This window comes from Sander lucioperca, chromosome 2 (assembly GCF_008315115.2).
Source record: "Sander lucioperca isolate FBNREF2018 chromosome 2, SLUC_FBN_1.2, whole genome shotgun sequence".
Taxonomy (NCBI): Eukaryota; Metazoa; Chordata; class Actinopteri; order Perciformes; family Percidae; genus Sander; species Sander lucioperca.
The window spans coordinates 1877131-1897088 of NC_050174.1; the positions used below are offsets into that span (position 1 = coordinate 1877131).

A 19958-nucleotide genomic window follows, 5' to 3' on the forward strand; every position below is an offset into this window, starting at 1 on the left:
AATGACATGCTGTCCCTTTAAATTTACCACCAGTTGTTCTAATTCTGTGCATCAATCCTTTTGTGAAAATGTTGACCTCATTAATTGATTTAATTCATTTGTCATTTTATTTATTTATTTGGTAAATTATACATTGTATAAAGTATGATGTAAGTACTCAGGGATTTCATCTGGAAGTGCTAAGTCAGAGCAAATGGACTTGATTTAGATTCCTAAAGATGTTTTGCCTCTCATAAGGCTTCTTCAGAGATTCATGCAACAAAAACAAAAAACTGGGTGAAGCAATCATTTATAACAAATGGATGTGTGATATATCTGTACATTTTTAAGAATTTTCATAAGTTTCTTTTTATCATTCCAACTATTTGAGAAGAAATAACGATTTCATGAATGGGAACAAAAAACAATAAAAATAGGAAAGAGTGCGATGAACGTGAACAAAGGAAGACCTCAATGTATGAGGAAACATTTGTGAAGGGTAAGCCGATATCCCCACACAATCATGTGTAGGTGACCACGCGTCCCCTGTTCCAACTTTCCTAACTCAATTTCTCAAATTCAATTTTCTCCTTATGATGTTATTGATAATGTTATCACACACCATGCGCTCTTATTAATAAAGTCACACAAGCACTCTGTATGCGAGAGAAAACATAAAAAGGTATTGGAAGGGAATGAAAAAGATGTAAGGGGTAAAAATAAAAATAAAAAATGAAAGTAGTGAGAGAAATATTCAGCAAAAATAAGGGGTTAGGGGGCGGCCTCTAGCTCACCCAGTAAGAGCGCTCGCCCCATGTTGGCTGAGTCCTGCGGGTTCGAATCCAACCTGCTGCCCTTTGCGGCGTGTCATCCCCCATCTCTCTCCCCCTTTCATGCCTATCCACTGTCTCCATGTAAAAAAGGGAAAAGCCCCCAAAAAATTATCTTAAAAAAATATAATGGGTTTGGGCTACAGAGGAAAAAGAAAAAAGGCTAACAAAGGAGAAAGATATTACAACATGAGTAACAGATGGAGAGGGAGAGTAAACAGTGAAAGAGAGAAAGGGGGGATAGTGTTTTAGAATATGGGAAAAAGGTTACAAGGACGAACAAAAGACAAGAGAAAACAAGGGAATTTTGTGAGCCATGTTATCCTCAGCTTAAGGAACATCTTTTCACATATCCCTCCTACAGTGGATGTATCCTTAGTCTCCTCTGCATTTGTCTTGTTGCGGGTCACGGCTGAAACACAAAGAAGTAGAGAAAAGGCAAAGCGAGCAATGCAAACAGTCAAGTATCGCCAGGGGACCGTAGGAACAGCGCTGGTTTCTCTTTAAAGCTGTTAACAAAAGCCAAAAATGTCTTTCAGCTCCGGTCTGTTTTCAAGCAATACAAATCATTCTGTTTATCAAATTTTGGATTGTTCTGTCTTTTTTGTTTTACTCTTTTCACTGCTTGTTGGCTGTATACAACTTTGTTTCTGTATGAAGGTTTCAAGGCCTGCTGATGTGAAGCCAAGTGTTTCTCTGCCTCAAGTCAGGAGTAATTCAATCAGGATGGCCAGAAGTGACATGAGTCAGTATAGAGATGACCAACATCATCAGAGATCTCTTAATAAGGCCTTAACTGTCCATATGCATGCACACAAAAGCACAAACAACCAAATAAAAATATCGTCATCATAAAGCACTGGATATCCTGGCAGTTGGTCAATCAAGCCTTGACTGAATGCACATGCTCTCTCTCACACACACATCCTAGTCACCACCATATAAAACACAGACCCACACCAGGCAGCCCGGTAAATGCAACCCGAATTATGAGACAATGCTCTTTCAAATCGCTGTTTCACAGTACAGAATGGATGTTTGCCAGGAAAAGCCCACTGTGTAAATGAGTTAGACATAAAGAGAAAACACGGATGATCCCAGAACACTGATTACCTGTCTGCAGATTATTTTACAAAAAGTCTAATAATACAACTATTGTTTTCCAGCATGAATTTTTGAGAAATATCACTTGAAAGAGTCTTCACTGGCAGAAATCATTAAGCAGATGTTGCACTGAGCTTATTATTATTATTATTATTATTATATTATTTGACTTTACCTTTTCCTAATTATACCCATGGAGTCTTGCACACTTGATTATGTATTTTTAAGGCATACTGTTTCTGCCTTCCCTGCTCTGTAAAGCACTTTGGGCCAACTGTTGTTCGTTTAAATGTGCTACACAAATTAAATGACTTGACCTGACTTGACTATTAATATAATCAATACTTTTTGGTAACAACTTCCAAAATTTGTACCAAATCACAAATCGATTCTGGTTGGATTCATAATCTTGTTTACTCATGTATGACTTATGATCAGATAGTTCCAGATTAAAATACACATTTTGCCAGTTTTAGACTATTTTATACAGGCAAACTTCTTGTACAGCTGTTTGTGTTTAGACAACATAATTTAGAACCTTTTATGTCTTAAATATAAATGAAACTACATTTTAAAAGGGTTTTGTAGAAAAATATATTTATATTTCTGAAATACAGTATTGATAAAAATCAGGTATCATATGTGCACTAGTATTGAATATTTTCGAATAATACCCAACCCTAACTGGTATAATACTAAGGCATACATGCTCATAGTGAACATGTATATACTAAGTTTGGGAATGTTGGATAAATAGACCATCATGCTGTTTAGTTAAACTGCATCAGACTACTAGACTGGGTAAACCCAGCCCGATCTGCCGGCGATTTGATTTCGCCCTGCAGCTCAGGCTGGAAACCTGTACGTTTAGCGATCCTGCTTCCGTTACAATTTTGCGGGAACCAATCACAAACAGGCTTATCCACCTGGCTCGCTATTGGTGGGTTTAACACGATGACGATATTTGTGCAGTAGTAGTCTTTCAGGGGAAGTTACACATACAACTGGGTTTTTTACCGCCTGCGAGCTGACTTTCACTTTTTAATTGCATCTAGGAGTTTGCGTGAATCATCAACTGCTCGAGAGAGACAATGAGTGTCACTGAAACCCTTTGCATGGCTTTACTCGTTCAAATACAAACAGGTGATAGTACCTAAAAAACTCCCTTGCCTGTGCATCTATGTCCAACATTTATGCTGAGTGTTGCATCGTGTTGCGAAAGCTGAAGTGGCCTTAAGTTTCTGCATCCGAGAGACACCTTCTGAGTGTCCCCAGGACATTAAAGTCAGAGTGTTAAATGAGTGTGAAAGGTCTTGCTGCAGAACGTTAGCACACCAGTGATTTAGAGCTTTGCTACATTAACAGTATCAGTCATGCTCCGTTTGGGGATTCAGGCTCCTCAACATATGGTGGCTTGGATAGGATCCAACAGTAAATTCAGTTTACATGTGAATGTGCCATGGTAATTCAGCGGTGAACATTTCATTGTGTTAGAGCCTAGTTTGATCAGGAGGTGGAAGCCAGAGAGAGAGCATCAGGGTCTGAGGTGAAACGTAAGATATCCAGCAGCAGTGACAGGAGGAGAGAGCGGGTATGGCGTGTGTGTGTGTGTGTGTGTGTGTGTGTGTGCGTGTAAATGTGAGTGAGTATGAGAGAGAGAGAGAGAGATATGACCATTCTTCTTTTGATTGTGCAGAGTTTATGGGTGGTCTGTTGAGCAGCTGTGTGCTCATCATACTTTACATTCCTTTGGCTCTGGATTTGAATTTTTTCCATGTTATGTTCTGGGCAAAACTTGAGCTGTTAAAAAAAATTCCCTCTGTGTAATTGACTGAAAAAGGAAAAAATTAAAAGATGTTGTGTGTGTTTTTGACCGCTAGTAGAAACTCTATGCAGCAATGTTTTTAGAGGATTTGCTCACGGGCGACACGATATGCGTTCCTACCGCCGGTTTCACGCTATTTCACGGATCAACAGTTGGTGGCAGTAATGTGCAAAGAAGCATAGCAATGCGGCAGGGAACAAGAAGAATGCTATCAAGTTAACGTGAATGTGCATGATACAGGTTTCAAAATAGTCCTAAATTCCACCTTTGCAAATGTTCTATGGAGGAAGAAAAAGCATTCATCACACGAAAACTCCACAGGGGACTTTTAAATTGATCTCAATCTGTAGGTACAGTAATTTAAAAACATTTACAGTTAATCCCTGCAGATTATCTATTGAAATAGAGTTCACTATTGTGTCCAATTCTAGTGAGCACCTTAGAACAAGCAGGGTGGGATGCTACTCTGATATACACACATTTGCAAGCATTCAGGCCCAATTAGGAGTGATGCTGTAAGGGCGTGAGAGCAGGGATGCAGGGGCACAAAGAAAGACAGAGAAAGAGGTAGGGCAGTGCCAGAAGCACCAGGGGCAAATGTTGTGATCAGTGGAGAGACCATGTACAGATGTGTTGGCTCGTCCTCACAAAGAGCCACTGATATCAGCATCGACAACTAAAGACGTAGGCACAAATAAGGACTCTATTGTTATTCACCTCCTAAAACACCACCCTAAAAAAAAAAGGACTGTGAGCAAGAAACAATCCCTGTTAATAACATGTCTAATAATACTCTGTTACATCTAAAGTGGTATCTTCCGTTCCATAAATGTCATCACATGGTATCTATTGCTCACCCTGCCTCCTAGTAGCACGTTCCTTTCAGTGAGCATCACTGCAGCAGGATGACGGTAAACTGAGGAGCTCAATGAGACGTACAAGAGGAGACGTAAAATTAAAAGAGCAGTATACCAGTTTGCATGGTCCATTGCACATGAATACATACATGTAATGCTTTAAACAAGAGTGCAATTATGAAGGGATAAACGTGGTTATTCGAGAACTTGTTTTGGGACATGTATGATTAATTTTTGGCTGAGGTTGCAGAGGAAAACAAGGTTCCAATCACTCTGCAATATGCCTGCTCTGATGTCATCCATTTGTCACGCTTTCTTCTAGTCAAAATCCTCTGGGAACACAGCGCTCAACGCCGTAAAACTTAGATGCATAATTATCGTGAGTGTAAAGTGCTTTCTAATCCTTCTCCTGCTGATTAATGCAGCCGCTGTGACCATGGAGGCTGAAAAATAAGACAATAGACAGGAACAATGAATGCACACTCGATAATTCTGATAATTAGGGCACGAATCACTCTTTAGTGGATGTTTGCGGTCACTGTGATGGTGATTACATTGATTGTTGAACAGGCTTCACATACTGGATGAATTTCACATTGGGGATCATGGCCAGTTAGGGTGCGCTGTAATCATACACCTATTCAGGCTGCCTCAGGGGCTGATGATCAGAGTCATGTTCAAGTTCAGCAGTGTTGTGCCTTGGCTAAAAACTCTCCCCTGACCTCAGTGACTAATAAATGACTAATAAAGCTGAGCAGACACATGTCTCCAATCTAGCAGAGCTTAACCCCTCTGAAACAACATGATAATTATCCCAAGATATGCAGTTATGACTGCATTGCCATACAAAGCATTCCAGTCTATACAGTAAAGATCAAACCACATCATCACATAGTTAAAGATGTCGCTGTCTCCCTCAATGAATCTCTCACCTTCTCGCACTTTCTGGTGTCATTATTTCACAGACAACACCAATCCTCCATCTGATCAGCAGATGGTATGGACAGCATTATTAAGTGTAATTGGTGGTAATCTGGGGCGATTTTTTATTTTGGTGACACTTAATTTTCTATAATTCTCGCCTCTCCCTTTTAAGTCACCTAAGCGTTGTGTTAAGTGCCAGAGTGAGACTGTGCTTGTGCCAGCGTTTAATGCGTTCAAGTCTTCAGAGACATGCAGGCCTCAATGAAAAGCAGATGTGCCGATGGATAGATAGTTTAAGGAGAGGAAAGGGGAGTGATCAGAGGTGTACTGTGCTTAAAGAAGGGGGTGGGGGGTGCTAGAGAGGGAAACGGGATGTCAAGAGTGTGATCCAAACATCTGAACCCAAGGTACAACAAGCTGCCAAAACCGCAAGACAGATGCCTCTGGAAATCTGATGTGACACCTCAACTGGCCCCACTTTGGCTCCATAAATCATAACATTCAGCACCAAAACAGTTAATAATGATCATTTTATTCCCGTTTGCCCCGACACCCCCACCTGCCATTGGTCTCCCCCTCTCCTCCTCCCTCTCTTTCAACATGAGCCAGGTCAACAGATACAAGTGTGTGACAGCAGTCTGCAAGACTTTGTAGAGGGATGCTCTGGTTGTGTGTCTTGTCTGGTACAGATGTTGTGCATTAGGGTCCAAAGCCTTTCCCGGCTTCTCCAAATCTCATAACTCATGTCTATATTTGTGTCTGCGGCATAGGCCCGGAACTTATTTGTTTGCTTAGTAATGGATGTATGATTGAAAAACCTCAGGGCACAAGTAAATGAAAAATAACAACGTCTACGGAGAAAGCTCCTCTTAAAGCAGGTGCGGAGCGAGGGAAGAAGAAAAACTCTATTAAATTACTGTTGGAGCACAGAAATGTCCGTGTTTTTGTAACAGGATTACCAGTACCAGAAGACAAGAGAACTTTCATGAGGATAAAAATCAATTTGTTCTAGCTGATTTTAGCTGCTCTCAACCAGGTATCCTTGTTCCTCCCTGTTTTCTCATGGTCAGCTTGGTCACAGTAACCTCCGGTTAGCTTCAAGAAAGTCAAACACAAAAGGTTAGTGAAGAAGAGGGACTCATGTGGCTCCAGAGGCATCCAGCTGCAAGCCTTGACTATTTCTGGGCACAGCACAAAATAATCTCACGTCCACTCCATATAAGATTAAAGAAATCATTAGTACATATAACAAATGAGCCCAGTCGTCCAAGCAAACTTCTTTGCGGATATGTCTGGTTGTTCATACTAAGTGGCTACAAAGGTTTGAAGTCATACTGATGAATGCAGCGGTGGGTAAATGATTAGCTCTCCTGCCTTTCGGAAAAGAAGGCACATGTTGTGGGAAGCCGGCGTCCTCATAATACCAGGCTTTTTAAATGGAGCAGTGCTAACCGCAGTCATGAACACAAACAAATAGTTGGCAACCAACAACACTCCCATCCCCAACCCCACCAACACACACCACCCACCACATCCCATTGCCAGGCTCAGTGCCCGCCGACTCCCAAAGACCAACCACCTTACCACATGGTTTAAAGAGGGGGCGCTGCAAGTCAAAACCCAAACACAGGAGAAAATGTGGGATTATGTGACTCCACACACTCCTTCTTTCTTTCTCTCTCACACACACACACACACACACACACACACACACACACACACACACACACACACACACACACACACACACACACACGCGCACACACACTGAAGTCTACATACGAAGATGCACTGAATGGCTGTGGTCATTACTGATCATTTCTTACTATCCGTCACATCCAATCATTTTCTCCGCTGTACTCCCTGATTAACATAATTAAAACTTTACACTTGTGCATGTCACCACCTGGTGGTAGCACCTTGTCACTGGCCGTGCCCAATAGGCCATACCTTTTGAGAGCAAATCTATCAACAGGTGATCCACATCAATGGGAGAAGGACTAAAAAAGCATGGTCTTAAGACAAAGATCTGCAGATAATATAGGTTCAAGCTCAGATCAGTCATTCAATAGTAACATAATATTTTATTTGAATTTTAAAGCACATCATTTCAGACTGGCCTCTAATGCAACTCATTATCAGCTTTGTTGCGTGTGATTCCCCGTTTGGCAAACATTATTTCACTCAAATTCAGTGACCGAGCTTTAGATGCAACAACTGATAACATGTTTCAATAAAACATCTGACCTCGCCCTGATAACGGCAGTCACCTGGCACACATAAATGTGGATTATAGATAGTTACATTTTGATGTCGTCATTTTTCAATTTAGGATATTGTTCCAGACATTGTGTCCTTTTCAATAAAGCTTTGTTTGAATGTGCAGTGGTTGTAAACACTGGAGAAATAACAGACTTACATTGAGTAGCCAGTTTATTAAAACGACCCAGGTAATGCCTAAAACAACAGACCTGCAACAAATCCTCCTAACTTCATGAAGCTCATAATTTTCAGTTATTGTTGAAACTGTGTTGATTCAACTTAATGGTCATTTTGGAGGCTGTAGTTTGTGCTCCTGTTGAATTGTTATTATTGTTATCATATTATTATGAATATGTTATAATTGTTATACATTACACTGAGAGGTCTCCCTCATATTAAATCTACCCCCTTGTTGACTAGTTTTAGCCGGGTGAACCTAATAAATTGGCCACTGAGTGTATATTCTGAGGGGTTGCTGTATAATTTTGAAATCTTCACATAACTTTATGCCCATATTGCACATCTCTTTTACAAACTAATAAAAAAAAAATTTAGTCACGGCAGTCCCAGTTATTACATTTGCTATTGTAAACTCAGAGTAAGCCTGTCTTTAAATAATTATCTGATGCTCAGGAAGTGTTTACGTTTCCAACAGCTATAACAGTGACATGTCAGAATCAACAGAACTGAGTAATTAGCATTAGCAACTGTAAACCACATGAGGATATCTGAACAGAAAAAAACCAGAGCTCAGCATACAGAAACCCAGACTTAATCGCCAGGAAATCCAAGGAAAAGATCACATTGTGCACAAAGACAACGTTTGCACACTGACATCTGGGAAGGGCAGTAAAAAAGCACCATAGCAATGATTGATCATCACAAAAATAAGCACATCTTCTATCTTCAAGTCCAACTATTTTGGAACATTTCTTAATATAACAAAAATGTGCATAGTCAACAAACCACTTTAAAGCCACTAGTAGCCACAATTCTATCATGACAATCACTATCAAAACAAGATTTTGCCCATAAATCTGTACACTGCCAGGATTAATCACAAAGTCACAAGGAGTGCCCAGCCAAACCACATCCTATAATTTGACAGAAAAGCCACATAATTGTAAAGGCCAAACAGTGTAAAAAGCATCAGTCAGGCCCACAGACTGACTTGATAGACCGGCAGACTGACAAGACGTGATGCACTTGGCTGGCAGACGTGACAGAGACGTCTGGCTTTGTGACAGACACCTTTATAGGGCTGGTGAACAACATGGCTACGGAGCCGGGCCAACAGTGCTGAAACCTCGGCATGGGATCAGGAGGTGCTTTAAAACCAAACAAGAGGCTGCTCTGTCTGGAGAGGCAGCAGTAAATACTGGCAGAGCGATGCCAGTCCAGAGGACTGACGAGCACCACACCCTCAGAGAAAGTGTTAAAGGTGAGACTGGTACATTTCTTAACCAAAATAAGTTATTTCCTGCAACAACTAAATATAAATAGTGTAACAAAATGTTTTAAATCTGTGTTTATTTGAAAGGTTTTAGATCCTGTATCTGTATGCACAGTACTTTGAATGTTTGTGTTTTTTGTGTGAGTGCTTGTGTGTGTGCGTTCACACATGAGAATAACCAGTGTATATCAATCTGCTGTAAAAATTAAACATGATGATTTAGTGCAGAAGCTGCACGTTTTCCCCTTCTGAACAACAGGCCTCAGTTTGTCCGTGTGCCCACTCAAGTAGCACCAAAACACAGCAGATGTCCCTCTGAAACTGTAGAGAAATCAGATGAATTTGTCAAACATAAGCATGGCCCTGTTTGTCACAATTACTATAATAGCATAATAGATCTGTACTGTTGAGGGCGGCTGGGTTATTTAAATAACTTTTGTCAAATAGAGGTCATTTGAGATGATGGCTTTATTCTCATGTTGAATTTTATTCCATGTGCCATAGCAACGAAAAAAGAGACATGATAGCACAATTGTATTTATCCAATTTTCCTATTCCTATTTTTTTAATGCAAATGGCATAAAGGAAAGTCAGAGACTATTCTGTTAAGTGTTTGTCTCTTTCTTTTGTTTGTTTAGTTTCTAAATATTTGACAACAATGAAAAAATGCACACTATATGAGCCAAAACCAACAATAAATTGAGTTAAGTTTGTTATTATATATAAACGTTTGCTAAGGTCTGTCAATTGGATTATTTTTATGATGATGATTTTTATTATTAGCAAGAATTACGTATTTGGATGTTGGGATATTACGTTCATATTCCAAAACTTGTATGTTAAGACTTACTTAGTTTCATTAGTTTGATGTGGGTTACTATGCATGTGCAGCTGTTTAGATAATTCGCTATACTATGCTGTCTTGCTGTGTTAGTCTAGCTCATCCCAGCGCCAATGGCCTATTCCTTTTGGTCCAAATGGCTGTCGGTACAAAACTCACAGTACTCCTTTGGTCCTCTTCAGCCAGCACCCAATATTTACAAGGATTCCCAAATCTGTGAGAGATTTCGATTGAACACAGATGGCAGGAAATTCCTCGGAAATGACAGTGGCCAAACTCGACCACAGAACATGAGAGTATCTCCATGTAGCAGATGCACTGAGGCCCATCTGACAGATACTCTCTCTTCTTCTCGCCCAACACCGCCTCCTGCCATCGATTATAGTTTGACAAGAGGAGAGATTTATATGACTTCTGTAAAACAAGTGATCAATTTGAAGCAATTACTGTATACATCTAATGGTTTAGAGGCAGCAGTGGGGGAGAAATAAATGAATAGTTAGGAAAACGTCTGAAGGAAAATTCCCTTGATGGTCGGTGGTCCAACTGAGAGGTTGAATGGTAATTAAATCACATTCGAAAGGAGCAACATTTGAAAATGATTATTTTGTTACCTACTCACAGTGCACATAACCTTCTGTTATTCTCAGAGGGGATGCTAGTTGTTTAAAACAAGGGCCAAACCAGATGTTTTGGGAACCAAAAGAGGAATCCAATTTCACTTCCTACTTGTTACTTTTTGTTGTTGTAGTGCAGGAGGAATAATAGAATGTTACTTTGTGAAAAGGATATGTTCAAAGCATGCATAGTAATTGCTTTGGCTTTTGAAGTTTCCGGTTAAAGTTGAGGCCAGTGCTTCTCCACAGTGACCACAATGAATATTAGCTAGTCAGGGTGATTAGGGGTTAACTCGCCCCCAAAATGGAGCTCTTTGAGTAAAATGGGTTTTTCAAAAGCCCATAAATTTGCTATGACAGCAGAGGCACAGAGGGCCTTTATTTTGATTTGATTATAAGTGTTTTTTCATGTCACCGGTTTATTAAACCCTATACTTCAGCACACAAAGTAAGCTGATCTACTCAAACATAAGGCACTCTGTCCTTCTGCCTATCCTTAAAACAAATGTTATCTTACAACACAGGACACATCGCAAAAGAAAACGTACACTACAACAATGCCCAGCTACTGTATGTGAGAGAATTCACCTGTGATACAGTCATTATCTGATGATGCACTGCAGTTTGCTCTTGAAGTGAGATGACTTCACTCTTTGACAACATGGTTTATCTTTTTCAGAAGATTTTCTTCAAACAAGATATCTTGAAATGAGGAAGATCACTCAACTTGTTCTAAGAACAGTGACACTGTTTAATTGAAAACTGATGACACACAGCAAAATGGTAAATTTTGGTTCTGTAACTGATTCAAACCAACAGTGCAGTCAACATCCACCACCAAAGGGCATTAACTTGGCTGAAAAATGGCCTCCTTCTTCACTCAGAGGACACCACAGTATTGGGGTTTTCATAAATATACAGAATAAATAGGCGAGGGCCCCAGGTTTTCAACTGAGCAGACCTGTGTTGAGTTTCAAACCACACATAGCTAAGGAAGTCAGCAATACCATTCTTTTATTGTGTGGGGAGTCCTCATTCACCAAAGGCTTTGGCACTGAGGTCCACCGTCCACCACCCCACAACCCACAACCACACACTCACAAACACAGATCACACATAGCGACGGGAATATGCACTCGAAGTAACCTGAGATGGACAGTCCAGCAGACATTATATATCATTTCACATCAAACAGATCTCCATGCTGCTGTGAGGAGGAGGGCTGCAGTTCACAGTCAACCCTGTCGGAAGAGCCCACCGTTGGCCACCGCTTAAGCAGTGATGGCATGACTCCTGGGCCTCCGTGGTTACAGGGACTAAGGACCAGTGGGGCCTGTAAAAACCCAAAATGGTACCAAATGACACCTATGGAAATACATTCAATCTTGTGCGGTAGGAGGTCAATACACAGCTATTTACACAGCCAGCAGCGCTGTGTTGGAACAGACAGGGCCACCATCAAAGAGCTTTATGAGCAAATATATTCTCACTGCGTAAGCATTTTAGATGTCCAGGCATTAAAGCCCTCCTGTGTTTTTCCTTCTCTTGTTTAATGGCTGTAATAAGATTCCTTTTATTATGATTTCTGCTCTAGCTGCGTCCCTTCACCACGTGAGTCAGCCGATGCTTACAGCTAGAGTGAGACAAGAGTTTTGTCTAATAAAACAAAACAATTTCAGAGTCAGAACTTGTCACTCTGTTTGACTTTAGGTCAGCCCCAGCACCTTCAGTAACATTTTGATAACTAAGAACAGTACAATATAAACAGGGATTAGTATGATTGCATTTGGTGCTTTAACAAGAACTCATAGTTTTACAGTATAATGACACATGCAAGCCAAAGACATATGGTGCAAAAGGACATACAGGTACTGTCAACAAAAGACAATAGACATCATTTATCACCTGTAGACCAAGAATGTCATCTAAGGTGAGTTTGCATTAAGAATAAATGAGGATTCCCACAGATCCTACTTATACTTTGCTTTGTACACACTAGTTTAGTTCCCAAAATATGTGTTGTATGACAATGACGTACAAAACACGTGGTACATTATACAAAACTAGCCAAACTACATGAAGTTTCTATTAAACTGACCATAATAATGTGGGGAAAACGATACATACATGTTTCATGACATATTTAAATTTGATGTAGTTCACAGAATATTTATGCATACACTATGTGTATGTTAGGTGTAACGTTTATGTATGACACATCAAATGACAATTTAACTTCCTACCATCTGTTCCTATTTAATCGTAATGTATACACATAAAATACATATATTGCCCCCTGTTTGATTCTATTGTCCTCTCTCCCCTCATTTGCTATCATCTCTCTACTATGTACCCTTGAATGAAGGGGGGAATGCCACAAAACGTTAACAGCAAATACCAAGCAAACAGGAATGGTGCTAATATAATTGCCACTGCTCATCATACCAACTGCTATAATTATTATGAATCATATTTCTGTATCTGTATCTGTGTCTCTGTGTCCCAACCGGCAGCGGCAAATGGCCGCCCACCAAGAGCCTGGTTCTGCGTGAGGTTTCTGCCTGTTTAAAGAAAGTTTTTCCTCATCACTGTCGCACCAATGCTAGCACTTGAGGGGAACTGTTGGGCCTCTGTAAATTATAGAGTGTGGTCTAGACCTACGTACCTTATCTGTAAATTAATGAATTTAATTTAATTGAGTACTGAGTTGATTATACTACCGAGTGTGATAAACTCAAAAGTAAAAAGTGAAGGTTGTTAGTTGTTAGATTTTTTGGTAGGTCTGGGTTGAGAAGGAGCCTAATCAGATGATAACGAGCAGAAATAAAGAAATCATTCTTTATCCTCATCTTGGCCCCTGCCATGTGTGTTGTTTGGCTGATCTTGGCCTGATAGTGTAAGGCCTGAATAAAGAGGGAACTTCGAAGGGCTCTGGCCTGTTCCATGTGTCAAGCCTTTCACATAACCTGGCATTCATTGTGAAGCTCTTTTACGAACCATAAAAAATATTCATTTCGACCCTGACCTGTTTTCCAATTTAGTCTCCAAACCCATAAAAAGGTTTGCTTTTCATTTATTTTTATTTGAAGAACTTTGAAATGCAAATGTTTGTTTCCTTGCACGTAAAAATTGAGAGAAACCATCTTAAAAGAGAAATGTGATGTGAAATATGAATTCTGGCCATTTTACATCATCCCTAAGATAAACATGCGGGTTCTCATTGCAAGTCTTTTTGTGCTGTTAAATGAGTGTACTTTGGCAGGCCGCAGTGTACATATACTGATGCTTTGCCTCTCTCGCTGGACTCCTTCATGACTCACAGCTCTTGAGGCTTGTAGAAGACTGGCATCTTTACAGTGGCCTAGATTGGCCATATTTTCGTGTCAAATGACAGGTCTGGCACTGTAAAAGTGGGCACTGTGGTAAACTGCATTTACATTTACAGCTAAAGCTATCAAGGACATAGCTAACAGGTCTTGTTGACTTTTGTTGAATTGCGGTTTTAGGGGCTAAGCATTAACTATTTCTTTAACTGCAGCCTTTTCAGGCCCTCAAATTAAAGTACATCCTTGCTAAGTTTCCTATTTTTGTTTTTTATAATTCATTCTATTTAGTTCATAGTTACTGTTTAACTTCCATTTTTTTCTAGTTGGAATAAAAAGCTGCATTCTTTAGAACAATAATGACTGTGTTATTGCAAAAATTGTGCAAGATTTATTGCTCCCAGCGTATCAAATCATTCTCAAAGATTTGCAAATTAAAAAAAAACATACTGGCAATTTATGCTGGAAGCCAGTACTACACTGCCATTTATGTGCAACCAGATATGGGTACCGAGACAATCAAAGTGCCACAGATGCATACAAATGACCCAAAAATAAACTTGAATTATTCATCACTATGTATTATGCATTCATGTCATTTTAAATACTTAAAAAAGACTTGGAACCTTTATATATTTCTCCAAGATGACAGGTTACAGTACAAATGGTGATGCTCAATTCAATGTGTCAGACATGCCAACTGTTCCATGACACGTCAGGCTTTATCCTGGAAATGTAGGCTACTTCCTTTGATCCAGACTAAGCCCACATAAACAGTGACAGTGTTTGAGAAGACATGTCCGATAAATGTTGGCGGTACTGTTGTGATCAAGTGAAATTGGCAACGTGCTTAGCAGTTAAACCAAAAGGGAAACATGGGAAGTGAGAGGGGTTGGGGTGATCATCAATGAAATTTGAAACTGGACAAGTTATGGTTTTATTACCTGTATCTTCTGGTAAACATATTTGTTATTGCTTTTACCCATCAAGTTAGTTGGCAGGAGACGCTGTGATGACGCAACTTTGTTACAAACCCAGCGATCTTAATCGCAAAATGATTACATTCAAACCTGACTGTCAAAATCTTGGCTGTTTGGCTTATGGTTGTCAGTGTGAATTGTTACTTGCTGATTTTGGTGATTTATTTTCACAGTAAATGTAAAGCACAGTTTGAGTGTAACACATGCTTACAGGGAGAAAAGAAAACATGTCAATGTTTGTCATTTTGTTGTTGTTGCTTTGTTCGTATCCCATTATGGAAAATACCACAGGTTTTTTACAATGCAGCACAGTAACAATGCTACACCTTTATTTATATAGTTCTTTTTCAACTCAGACCACAAAGCACTAAATGACAACAATAAAACTCTCGTCATTCGGTGCAGTATTTCTATGCTTTTGCTCACTTAAAATGTCCTGCATCGTTTTACCAAAAAAAACCCAAAAGGCCTGTAACACAGCAGGCCTGTGTGTTCCTCTACAGGACAGCAAGCACGCTGTCAAACTCTATGGAGCACTGCAGAACGCACAGGGCTGTGTAATGTTGTGGAACAAGCAGCAGGTATTTGTTAGTTAATCAGTGTTTGACTTAAGTAAGAGGCCGAGGTTGTGTTCAGGAGCAGTAGGGCTGTTTTGACTAAGCCATCTCAGCGAGGGCCCGGTCATGGAGACTCCCAGCATTTGTTAAAGATTAGCGGCCTAGTCCTGATGTACTGAGCTCAGGTCAAGCAGAGTGCAAGGCTCGGACGTGAGGCGAGTTTCACCCTATCTTTCCCATCTGCAGCTCTCACACAGCATATCTGCTAGTCCGGGTACATGAGACACTGAATAATGTGATTAAAGGTTTTGGAGCTGAGTTTAGGGTTTGCTGAGAGGAGGTTGTGCAGAAGTTGTTTCTTCAGGAAGCAGCATTCCCCCATTTGACAGACAGTCACTAAGGTCATCATGCCACAGATCCGTGTACAGCATAAACAAAGTAATAAGCGTATCAAGATTGTCCATCTTACCCTATATACTATAGTTCCTTATTCTGAGTACCATATGTGTACATTTGTGCACCTTCTGTGTGTCATGTTTCTATTGCATGAGAGTGTACTATTAGATATGAAGTATCTGTTCTGAACAAAGGAATAACAATAGCCCACATGCTCTCGGCCTATCATTAGCCAAAATACTAAATGAAAAACAACTGTGTGGGAACAATAAAATAATTTGTCAAGAGAGAAGGGTGTAGATAAATTCTAAAAGCATTTTCCAATTGGCTGAGGCTCCAGTGTGCTGGGCCAAGTGCTCAGCACCTGGCTGTCACGGCTCTGACGCTGCCTAATTCATTTCAACTTTCAAACACATGCCTTTTAGATCACTGTCGATACGAGCTGAAAGTGCCTGATTAGGCTTTTTATCGGTATTAGTCAACATGTGCTGTGAGCTGACTTTTTAAGGGCAAGCGTTAGATAGACAGAAGACAGAAAGGAGAGAAATCATGCTTTCCTGTCCTTTCTTCAGTCCCTCAATCTGTCCGCTACATCTGTGACTCAGCTTCACTGAGGACATACTGGGGAGGAAGCCAGGTACTCATCCCAAATATTCTTGTCAAAAACTCCTGGTGATATATAAAAGACGTTTTCTGCTACAAGAAGGTTTATTAGTTACCTAAGCCGTGTGAACCATGTGTCTTGTCTGTGAGGAGCCAAGAATTTCAGCGTATCAGTTTTAAGGTAAGTGAAGCTACTCTTGATGGGTTTTGGCTTGCTTGTAAAGGTTAAACGTTGAGCTAGGGGAAACAGCTGTACATTTCAAGCCAGCTAGGACAGCTACGCACTGGTTCACATTTGACTTAAATCTTTCAACATCCATTTTTAACATAACCTCACCACCATCTTTATTAAATATTACAGAAATCAAGGTTTGGAAGGTCCATCAGGTGGCGATCCAAAGCAAACATTTCTTATCAATTGAGAAAAACAGGACATCTACACGTATACAAGCGCACAAATACCTAATCACATATTGTACCTATGCACTGATGCACAAACACACACAGATATTAAGTATGTCCCAAAGCATTAAATGACCATAACATCTCACTGGTGATCGATTCAGTCGAAAAAATATCAGGGGGTCAGCATTTACTTTGCCAAGTATTGAGATTTCTTACTCTCAAAAACTTTGTTGCGTGTCCTGTTTTGGAAACATGCAACAAGTGGCTGACCAGTGTTGCAACAGATTTCATCCTCAAGCCAAAACAGCTAAAAACAATAACATTGTATTAACCTCTTCACTGGACTTTTCTGTTGGATCTCTGCTCTAATTAGCTGGCAAAAAGTGTGTGTGTATCTTACATTTTCAAGGTTTCCATGTTCAGAGTTCATGAACATGTCGATTCTGTCCTCCACTTTGACCAAAACATTAGCGTGCGCACACACACACACACACACACACACACACACACACACACACACACACACACACACACACACACACACACACACACACACACACACACACACACACTGTCCAAATCTGCTCACTCATAAAACTGCCAACAACGAGCCCCATAAGAGATCCTAAGTGTCCAACATGATGTTTGTGTTAAGCAGTGTATTATAGAAGCCGACTTCTGGGTCTTGGGGGGAATGTTAAGCATGTTAATGAAGAGTGCATACTGAGGCTATTACTCAGTGTAATATGGATCCATTTAACACACTTGCTCAGCCCATATGAACCATATGAAGAAAAGGGGTCGTACATTTAATCCTGGCAACAAGAAAATCAAAGAACAACAGCACTGATTGTTTTTAACAAAACAGTAACACTTTACTTGAAGGTATCTACATAAGAGTGACATGACACTGTCATGAACACATGAACCCTAACCCTAACTTGTCATGACAAAAACTGAATGACACTTACTTACAGAAGCTTTATGTCATAAACGTTTATGACTTTGTTTATAATGTTTATGGCACGTTCATGACAGTGTCATGTCACTCTTATGTAGATACCTTCAAGTAAAGTGTAACCAACAAAACTGATACAGGAGAATCGTTTCCTCATTTAGGATTACAGGAAAACACTGCCAACAGAATGAAAAATGCACAGCTTTCTCTCAAATGCAATTTCATGTAGAGAATATAAAGCAGACAGATACAACAGGAGCCAGAAGATTACAGATGTCTCTACTGTTCCCAGTGGTAACGTCTGGACAGAGCAACCGGCTCATCTGTGAGCTGTGGTTTTTAGTTCCAGATGGTGAAATCGAGCAAACATCTCTGGTAGGCAGCAACATCAGTACAGCAACTACAAGCCAAAGTCATCTTAGATTTCTTCAACCCACTGTTTGGCAACCGGTCTGTCAAATATGATTAAACAAAGACACCTGACAGACAGAATAAATAGACAATCCTTGGATTAGCTGAGGAAATGGCCAGGGAATATGAATCAACAATGCTCACTCTCCCCTTTACAAATGTTGTCAAATCGTCCTTCAGCTCAGCTACAGCTCTCATTCTTTTTGCAGCAAAAAGGTAAGGCTTTAGGCTTTCGAGTTTAAAGATGACTCCAATAAATGACATCACAATAAACAAAAATACCAATGTAGGCACTGGCGCACCATTTCTATTGCCGTGTTCAAAGGGTTAATATCTTGTCTGCTGTTTGAGTACTACATGGGGTGTTCTCATTCAGAAATTATTCCCACACAATGAAAAAAACTCACTCCACAGAATCACAACATGGGAAATTGCATCTTCTTATCACATACTTTATCTCCTTGCTCCAATACTAGCTCACTGAAAACCAGCCTTCCCTTTCAAATATAATTGTCTGTAAAAAGTCTGTAAAAATATCCCTAAGCGTTACAGATCACAGTGCTGGCAAAGAGCCTCTTAACTTTATTAACATCCAGAGTCGGCCTGGCGAGGCTCCCAGCTCCCTCCAACTTGGACTTACAAGTGTTAACCTGAACAGGGCATCAGTCTCACTTTCCCAAAATATTCTACTTCCTCTCTTCATGCAGCATCGTACTGTCCAGATTTGCTCCTAAAGAAGAAACATTTTGACAAAACACCAGTCCACCTGTGCTACAATGCTGCTTGTGTGCTGACATTGGATGAATAGCATGATATCACTCTCGGCACTGATGGAACCATTAGAGGTCCTGACTTCAAGCAATACATAAGATATTATACATTTAATATAAACTCAGACATCGAAAAAATAATTAAATAGATATTGACTCTGTGTGATGAAACTTGGCTCTCTATCTAGAACAATAATGTGTACAGATCTATATCTGCCATGACATAATGCACACATGAATATCTGAGTCCGAATCATGTGGAAGTTGTGACGCTCAGGGTTTGTGACTGATGTCGACCCACATCATTCACCGACAAGCAAGAGTACTTCTTTTTCTCTAAGCAACCTTTATTCCGTTGTTCCTTTGTGCGCTTATTAGTCCTGCTAAGTAAGTTAATACAGTGCAGGGGCTGGACTGCATTGCACATGACTAGAGAATAAGTAATTCTTCCAGAATGCTGGGCTTCTATTAACAAGCACTTATAAAGTATATAAACTGCACTATTAGACTTTATAATGTCTTTCATAGTCCTCTGGGGCAGCGCCAGCCAATGGTGCTGTGAGCTGACTGGGCACTGCCCCATGGCAGCTTCCTGGCAGCGACGGAGGGAGAACAAGAGAGAGGATAAAACTCAAGCTTTTTGGCTGCTTTCTCCTCAGCTCTAATGAAGGCATTAAAACAGCCTCGGCTCGCATCATGTTTGCCCATTTGTTTTTGACCACTCAGTTGAAGCCAATGTTTGATTGGCTGGCGGATTAATCTCCAACATGACCAGCCTTGTAAAAAAAAAAAAAAAAAAAAAAAGGGCCATTTCACACACTACTTAAACAGGTTTTCGAGCATTTGAAACTGTTGTAGCCGTT

General features: G+C 40.2%; 1 protein-coding gene across 2 annotated transcripts in view; it reads right to left on the reverse strand.

Annotated features, from left to right (window-relative positions):
* Positions 1-19958, reverse strand: part of LOC116063262 (zinc finger protein GLIS1) — a 78196-nt gene that overhangs the window by 50752 nt on the left and 7486 nt on the right. The gene's annotated exons all lie outside the window — the stretch shown is intronic.